The following is a 9,492-nucleotide window of genomic DNA, read 5'->3' on the forward strand; positions in this document are numbered from 1 at the left end:
CTTCTTCTTTTTGGCAGAGCTGATATGAATACAATATCAAGACTAAGGGATTGTCTAGCTGAATTCAGTAAAACATCCGGCCTTGAAGCTAACCCATCCAAATGTTCCATATTCATGAGTGGAGTAGATGATAATCTGAAGAACCAAATCTGCAATCTTCTCAACTTCACTGAGGGAACTCTGCCTTTGAGATATCTGGGACTACCTCTGATAGCTAAAAGACTCTCTTGGATGGATTGCTCTCCCCTTATTAATAAGATTTCAGACCAATTCAATAATTGGCTCAAGAGAAGATCCCTCTCGTATGCTGGCAGGTTACAATTGATAAAATCAGTGATTATGGGAATACAAAACTACTGGACCAGTAACTACATACTCCCTATCAAAGTTCTTCAAAAAATTGATAAAATGTGCTCAGATTTCTTATGGGGGCATAAAATTCATCTGGTGAGCTTGAGTTCTATATGTCAGGAAACTGAACATGGGGGGCTTGGAATATACTCTACTGTGCATTGGAATTATACTATGGTGGCCAAACTTCTTTGGATGATTCATCTCAAGAAGGATATTCTTTGGATTAAGTGGATTCATGGTGACTATCTAAGACAACATTCTATCTGGCAAGTCCAACCAAGGAAGAATGATTCATGGCAGTGGAGGCAGCTTCTAAGAGTGAGGAATTTGCTGATTGATAAACTTGGTAGTGTGAATAATCTCCAGAATGTCATCAGTCATAGCTGTGCTAATGATAAAATCAAAGTCTCAGTGTTGTGTAGGAGAATTTTTCAGCACTCAAATCTGGCTACATGGTCAGGGACTGTTTGGGGTGGATGGAATCTACCTAAACATTCATTTATTCTCTGGTTGGCATTCTTATCAAGGCTTTTAACACAAGAAAGACTTTGCAAAATGAGAATTCTGAACTCAAATCAGTGCACCCTATGTTCAAGAGAAGGACAGATTGAAACCTGTCAGCACCTTTTTTTCGAATGCCAATATTCAGCTAGTGTTTGGAATCAAGTTATGGATTGGCTATGCTTCAAAAGGAAATCATGCAGGTGGGATCAAATCACCAGCTGGTTTGGGAACAATTTGAGAGGGAAAAGTTTCAAAATAAAGCTTAAAAGGATGGCATTATCTACTTCAGTCTACATGATTTGGCAAGAGAGGAACTTTCGTATATTTCAACTGCAATTAAGAGGCCCTGATCATCTTTTTAGTTTGATAAAGATACATGTATAATCAAGGATTTTGAATGATAATATACCTCAGCACATAAAGAACTATGTAGAGAATTTTTAGTTTTGAAGACTGTATTCTGTAACTAGTCTTGAGATAGACATTGATGTATTATAACTTCCATATATTGGTAATGAATAAAAATTTTCATTGACCAAAAAAAAAAGAAGATGACAAGTGGACACCAAATCTTATATTCACATAATAATTTTCATTGAAGTAAAAATATTCATAATTAAAAAATTCTAATGTCGATTTTTTGGTAATATTTATTAGCTTATAACTATCCATATTTTAATAATAACCTCATAAACAATTAAAAAATATATATTCACCTAAGAATGCTCATCAAATTAAAATTCTATGAATTAAATATTTTGTAATCCTTATCAGATTATAACTATCCATATTTAATAAAGAGAATCTCATAATCATATATATATATTTAAATAGAGAAATTAAAGAAAAACTCATGTAGATAACCTCTCTATATGATCTCATGGATCAATTTTGGAAAACATCATCACCTATTTTAATTTGAGAAAACTTCCCTCAACTTTGAGCGTATATTGTAAATAACTCTCTCAACTATGAAAATTTGAGATAATCCTTGAATTTTTCTCACTTAATCTCCCTTAAATATGAGATGCATATAAAAAACTCCTCTCATCTATCTTAATTTGAGAAACTGCATTCGGGTTTGAGCGTATTGTAGATAACATATTGGGCTTTATCCGCAAAACGCAGAAACATATTGGGGTTTTCTGCATTCCAATCGCTATTGGGTGTTTAGTACGGTTTCAGAAGTTACTCGGGGTTTACTACAAAACACTAAAATTTCTTCTGGGTTTAGAGTAATTTACTCAAGAAATTTTATTTAAAGGCTATACATGCCAAACATGTCTCCTATGATCTCTCTCCTACAATCAAATTCTTCAAGAAAAAGAAACCCCCCCAAAACCCTGTCATGGACATCCCCACAAAAATCTCATCTAACTCTTAGAAAAGTAAACAAGAAAACCCCTGAAAAACCTTTCATCAACATTATCAACCTCCAACTCAATCCATGCAAAGGGTAATTAGTAAACCCCTGAATATCCAAAGAACCATCTCCTCAATATTTTTCATGAACACTAGCTATCCATCCATCAAGATTACCAGTCGCAAACAGTACTTCACCGACGCGGTCGAGTTGAAGAAGAACTTGGATACGCCGAAGGCTACAAGCACAAGAGTCACTACAAGCACCTGTATATGGCAAAAGATTACTTTGGGATGCTGACAGATGCCTTCAATTCTTCAGGACCAGACGCGGAGTTGTAAGCAAATAGAAAATGGTTATCGTTCGATCGATAGATACTGCTGAGACCATTGTAGGGCTTGTTCTTAGAATCTATGAAGAAAGAATGAATCGTAAGATGGTTTAATGAGGCTTGGTCGGCAACGGGATCTAACACAATCAAAGATTTCTTTTAAGGATACAATTTGGCGATTATCTTGGTCTTACAAGCATTTGGACGTTGATGATGATGAGATGCAGTCGTTGAAGTGGATGGAGGTTCAGATTCAGGTTATGAAGGATCTTCATGTAGAGGATTTGGATCAATTTGAAAGGTATTAATACTACTAATCTCTCTCTCTCTCTTGTTTAGTTTCTGAATAGGATTTATGAGAATATACAGTGATAGATATTTTGTTAGTTCTTTGATTTTCTTTTTTCTGATTATCTAAATTCGAGCATGCCAAACTCTCATATGTATATATGTGTTTAGTTTCAAAAGGTTGCACTAAAAATCTTAAGGGTAGATCTAAACTCCCCTTGAAAATGAAGGGGAGGGAGAGAATAACAAATTAGTAAATAAAGGAAAAGAATGTTAAATTACACATTTACACGTATCACGTAAGCAGTATGCGACAGCTTTGTGAGTTGTAATCAGTCCGGATTGTTAGTTAGTAGAATTCTAATTAGAGTAGAATACTAGTTAGTAGATTAGTAGAATTCTAATTAGAGTAGAATACTAGTTAGTAGATAGTTTTCTAGTTATTGGATAAGATTAGAGTTGTAATCTTAATCCTAGTAGATAGTTTTCTAGTTATTGGATAAGATTAGAGTTGTAATCTTAATCCTATATATATATGTAAACCATATTGATGAGTTGAGAACAACGTGAATAAAAACTTCAGAAAAGTTCCAGCTCCTTGTTTTCTGTTCCATCTTTGTGTTCGTCAGCAAAACAGGCTCCTTTGATGCGTGTGTTTTTCAACAAAACAGAGGAAAATCTGCCTGTGTTCATCATCCGAAAAACAGAGCATTAGCTCTCTGTCAACCTGCTGCAGTCCGGTCTCTCCAAAATCGGTAAAGGGAGCTTTGGTTACAGGTTACAGATTTTCCTAACTCTGTTTTCAGGTTTGATACTTGGGCCGATCCTATTATAAAGCCAACAAGTGGTATCAGAGCGGTGTATGCCTAAGTACCAACCAAGATCTGAAGAGATGACGAGTTCGGAGAAGATGACGACCAAGGTGGGTTCGCTCACTCTTCAATACCCGACGCTATCAAGGGATAACTATGCTTCGTAGGCAATCAAGATGAAAGTCTACATGAAGGCTCAAGACGTGTGGGATGCCATTGAGCCCGCGGCAGGCGCGTCCGTGGAACACAGGAAGGATCAGATGGCGTTGGCGGCCATTTACCAGGGGATTCCTGAAGAGACTTTGATGGTGATTGCAGAGAAGCAAACGGCAAAGGAGGCATGGGAGACGTTGAAAACAATGCATCTAGGAGCGGATCGTGTGAGGAACGCGAAGGTGCAGACCTTGAAGTCTGAGTTCGAACTTCTCCGGATGAAGGAGAATGATAACGTCGACGATTTTTCGACGAAGTTGACAGGAGTTGTCAACAAGATCCGGGCTTTAGGCGGCGAGATGGAGGAGAACTACGTCGTCAGAAAACTTCTTCGGGCGGTACCAGAGAGATTCCTTACTATCGTCTCCACGATTGAACAGTTCGGGGACATCGACGACATGACACTCGAGGAGGCGATCGGGCGTCTCAAAGCCCACGAGGAGAGGGCACGTGTTTTTCGAAACAACGTCGACGATCACCTATTGTTGACGCATGCGGAGTGGCAAGCAAGGAGCAAGAAGAACGGCGGAGGCTTCATCTCAACACCTACAACCAATGATGGCAGCGGTCGAGGACGAGGTCGCGGGGCCGGTCGTGGGCGTGGCCGTGGCCAAAGAGGCCGAGGCGGACAGCAGCACCACGGCAGCGGGCAGCAGCACCACGCTGCCCAAGCAGGCCGCGGAGGGGAGCACGGCGGCCAGGCAGGCCGAGGCGGCTTCGGCGGCAGAGGAGGACGTCCAGGAGGTGGTTTCGGCCATGGAGGTGCAGCTCGCCAGGAGGGGGAGAGTAGCACAAGCGGTGGTCGAGACAAGTCCAACATTAAATGCTTCAATTGCGGAGTATACGGGCACTTTCAGTCGGAGTGTCACAAGCAACGCCGCAACCATGAACAGGAGGCTCATCTCACCCGTGCATATGACGAGGAGCCAACCTTGATGATGGCTATGTTAGAGGAATCGTCAAGTGTTATTTTGCTTAATGAGGAGAAGGTGATGCCGGATTTACTTACAGCGGGGGAGGCACATGTTGACAACAACACTTGGTACCTAGACAATGGAGCTAGCAATCACATGACCGGCCACCGAGACAAGTTCAAGGAGCTCGACGAGAACATCAAGGGAACCGTCAAGTTTGGTGATGGATCCGCGGTAGAGATCAAGGGGAAATGCTCTATCCTCTTTCAGTGCAACAACGGCGATCAAAGGCTACTACCTGAGGTATATTACATTCCAAGTTTGAAATCTAACATTATTAGCCTTGGTCAGATGACTGAAGATGGGAGTAAGGTTGTTATTGCTGACGAGTACCTGAGGGTGTTTGATAGGAACGGTGCTCTCTTGATGAGGGTGACTCGTTCAACTAACCGATTGTACAGGATAGAGTTAAAGACTTGCAAGCCAGCGTGCTTGATGGCGAACATTAACGATCCAGCTTGGCTATGGCATGCTCGCCTTGGGCATGTAAATTTCTTCGCCCTCAAGATGATGACTGAAAAGAGGATGGCTTCCGGGTTGCCAAAGATCTTGCACCCGAATCAATTATGCGAAGGATGTCTCGTCGCCAAGCAAGCAAGACTGCTGTTCCCTTCACAAGCAAATTTCAGAGCTCAGAAGCCGCTGGAGTTACTACATGCTGATCTATGTGGTCCTATCACCCCATCTACACTTGCTGGGAACAACTACTTCCTTCTTATCGTTGATGATTTCAGCCGATGGATGTGGGTATACATGTTGAAGGCCAAGAGCCAAGCTTGTGAAACCTTCAAGAAGTTCAAAACAGAGGTTGAGAACGCATGTGACCACAAGGTGAAGATGTCGAAGGAATTCACAAAACTGTGTGAAGACTACGGCATCAAACGTCATCTCACTGCACCGTACACCCCGCAGCAAAACGGTGTAGTGGAGAGGCGTAATCGCACGGTGATGGACATGGCGAGGAGCCTACTTAAGAGCATGCATATGCCTGGAACCATGTGGGGCGAAGCGGTTAGGCACGCGGTGTACATCCTCAACCGACTACCAACCAAGGCGTTGTACGATCACACACCAAGGCGTTGCACGACCACACACCCTACGAAGCTTGGTTTGGTAAGAAACCCCACCTAGAACACTTGAGAGTTTTTGGATGTATGGCGCATGTGAAGATTGCAGGCCCTTCTCACAAGAAACTCGACGATCGGAGCATGCCAATGGTGTATATTGGGGTAGAGGAAGGAAGCAAAGCGCATCGCCTATACGACCCTCAACATAACAAGATACGTGTCAGCAGGGATGTCGCGTTTGAGGAAGGAAAAGAGTGGGAATGGAGCGCCGATGGAGTCGAAAGATCACCCAGCTGGATGGACATAACAGTGGAAGGCGAAACTGCAGCTGTCGACACAACAACCGGCGCATTCTCTGCAGTCCAAAATGGACAGCAAGCAGACCGATCTGCTGCAGTTTTTCCTGGACAACCTGCTGGCCGAACAGCCCCTGCAGGAACTCGTATCGCAGCGGCGCTGACCGGAGACGACCCTGGACAGCCGGCACACCGAACAGCTCCTGCAGGAGCTGCTGCTGCTGGCACTGCTGCAGGCCAAACACCCGCAAATGTTGGCATTGTTGCAGGCCGAACCAGGGGTAGTTTGCTCGCTGGTCCAGAAACTGCAGCGGAGGCAGCGAACCCCACTGTTTTGGACGCGTTCGGACCCCCTGAAGCTGCAGTTATGACTCCTGTACGCTATCGATCTCTTGCGGACATCTATGCGGAGACGGAGGTGATTGATCTCCCGGCAGAGGAGTTGTTTCTCATCAATGAAGAACCAGCGAACTATCTTGAGGCCGCAACAGATCAAGAATGGCGGACTGCCATGGAGAAGGAAATGGAGGCCATCGAGAAGAACAAGACTTGGATACTCACGGAGTTACCGCGGGGTTCCAAACCCATTGGTCTCAAATGGGTATACAAACTGAAGAAAGACAATGAAGGCAACATTCTCAAGCACAAAGCAAGACTTGTAGCAAAAGGTTACGTCCAGCAGCAAGGCGTGGACTTCGATGAGGTGTTTTCACCTGTGGCGAGGCTTGATACCATCAGAATAATCCTCGCTATATCAGCACAGAACGGGTGGGAGGTGCATCATTTGGATGTGAAGTCGGCATTCCTAAATGGTGATCTCCAGAAAAAGAAACCCCCCCAAAACCCTGTCATGGACATCCCCACAAAAATCTCATCTAACTCTTAGAAAAGTAAACAAGAAAACCCCTGAAAAACCTTTCATCAACATTATCAACCTCCAACTCAATCCATGCAAAGGGTAATTAGTAAACCCCTGAATATCCAAAGAACCATCTCCTCAATATTTTTCATGAACACTAGCTATCCATCCATCAAGATTACCAGTCGCAAACAGTACTTCACCGACGCGGTCGAGTTGAAGAAGAACTTGGATACGCCGAAGGCTACAAGCACAAGAGTCACTACAAGCACCTGTATATGGCAAAAGATTACTTTGGGATGCTGACAGATGCCTTCAATTCTTCAGGACCAGACGCGGAGTTGTAAGCAAATAGAAAATGGTTATCGTTCGATCGATAGATACTGCTGAGACCATTGTAGGGCTTGTTCTTAGAATCTATGAAGAAAGAATGAATCGTAAGATGGTTTAATGAGGCTTGGTCGGCAACGGGATCTAACACAATCAAAGATTTCTTTTAAGGATACAATTTGGCGATTATCTTGGTCTTACAAGCATTTGGACGTTGATGATGATGAGATGCAGTCGTTGAAGTGGATGGAGGTTCAGATTCAGGTTATGAAGGATCTTCATGTAGAGGATTTGGATCAATTTGAAAGGTATTAATACTACTAATCTCTCTCTCTCTCTTGTTTAGTTTCTGAATAGGATTTATGAGAATATACAGTGATAGATATTTTGTTAGTTCTTTGATTTTCTTTTTTCTGATTATCTAAATTCGAGCATGCCAAACTCTCATATGTATATATGTGTTTAGTTTCAAAAGGTTGCACTAAAAATCTTAAGGGTAGATCTAAACTCCCCTTGAAAATGAAGGGGAGGGAGAGAATAACAAATTAGTAAATAAAGGAAAAGAATGTTAAATTACACATTTACACGTATCACGTAAGCAGTATGCGACAGCTTTGTGAGTTGTAATCAGTCCGGATTGTTAGTTAGTAGAATTCTAATTAGAGTAGAATACTAGTTAGTAGATAGTTTTCTAGTTATTGGATAAGATTAGAGTTGTAATCTTAATCCTATATATATATGTAAACCATATTGATGAGTTGAGAACAACGTGAATAAAAACTTCAGAAAAGTTCCAGCTCCTTGTTTTCTATTCCATCTTTGTGTTCGTCAGCAAAACAGGCTCCTTTGCTGCGTGTGTTTTTCAACAAAACAGAGGAAAATCTGCCTGTGTTCATCATCCGAAAAACAGAGCATTAGCTCTCTGTCAACCTGCTGCAGTCCGGTCTCTCCAAAATCGGTAAAGGGAGCTTTTGTTACAGGTTACAGATTTTCCTAACTCTGTTTTCAGGTTTGATACTTGGGCCGATCCTATTATAAAGCCAACAAGCTTTCCAACGAATATTTGTGGTATTGTTTGGTGGAAAATTTGTAGTAAAAAGAATAAAAAAATTTTGATTTGTATTCTCTCGATCTCGATTATAATTGGATTTCCTGATTATAAAAGAGAAGATGATTGATCTGAATCCTCACCTTTGTTTAAATCTGGGTTCTTCACGGTGGCGATGGGATGTCTCCCTTGATTGTTCGCGTCGAGTTTGCTTCTCGTTGACGATCCGACGTCTTGTTTCACTGGAATATAATCTTCTCCTCACGATTTGACGTTGTGGAGAACTTGCGTGGCAAGTTTTAGAACTCTTGATGAGTTAATTGATCTTAACCGTAATTGGTTAGACAAGCCAAATATCTCTTCTTTGCTGTCAAGGAGAAGGATCCAAAAGCCAGCCTCTCTAAACTGATTTTTCAGTTATTTATAGGGGATTAAGGGGTGTAACTTTCCCCTTAATTCACTCCTGAGTGGGGCTAATGGGATATAACCACCCCTTAAATCACTCCTGAGTGGAGTTGTGATCCCCTCAGATCGTGGGAAACGGTTTTAAAACCGTTCAGCTCGTGTTTGAACGAGTCAAACATAAAATCCGCGTTCTGGCATGAATTCTGCGTTCAAACGCAGTGTCTGGAAGCTCAAACGCAGCAATTTGGAAGCTACGTTGGCATCTTATTGAAAGCTGCGTGTGGCAGCTTGGAAGCTGCGCTTGGCAGCGGATGGAAACCGCGTTTGGCGGCGGATGGAAGCTGCGTTGGCAGCTTTCGGAGGCTATGTTTGGCAACGGATGAAAGCTGCGTTGACAGCTTTCGGAGACTGGGTTTGCGGCCGAACATGAGCTGCGTTGGCAGCTGGATCTGAGCTGCGTTTGTGGCCGAACATGAGCTGCGTTGGTAGCTAGATCTGAGCTGCGTTTGCAGCGTTTGGAGCTAAATGTGAGCTGCGTTTGGCAGCAGATGGAAGCTGCGTTGGCAGCTTTCGGAGGCGGCGTCTGAGCTGCGTTCGTGATGTACTAATATTTTGAAAGAGATTGACAGAGCATCAAGAAGCTATGAT

Source organism: Asparagus officinalis, chromosome 6 (assembly GCF_001876935.1).
Source record: "Asparagus officinalis chromosome 6, Aspof.V1, whole genome shotgun sequence".
NCBI lineage: Eukaryota > Viridiplantae > Streptophyta > Magnoliopsida > Asparagales > Asparagaceae > Asparagus > Asparagus officinalis.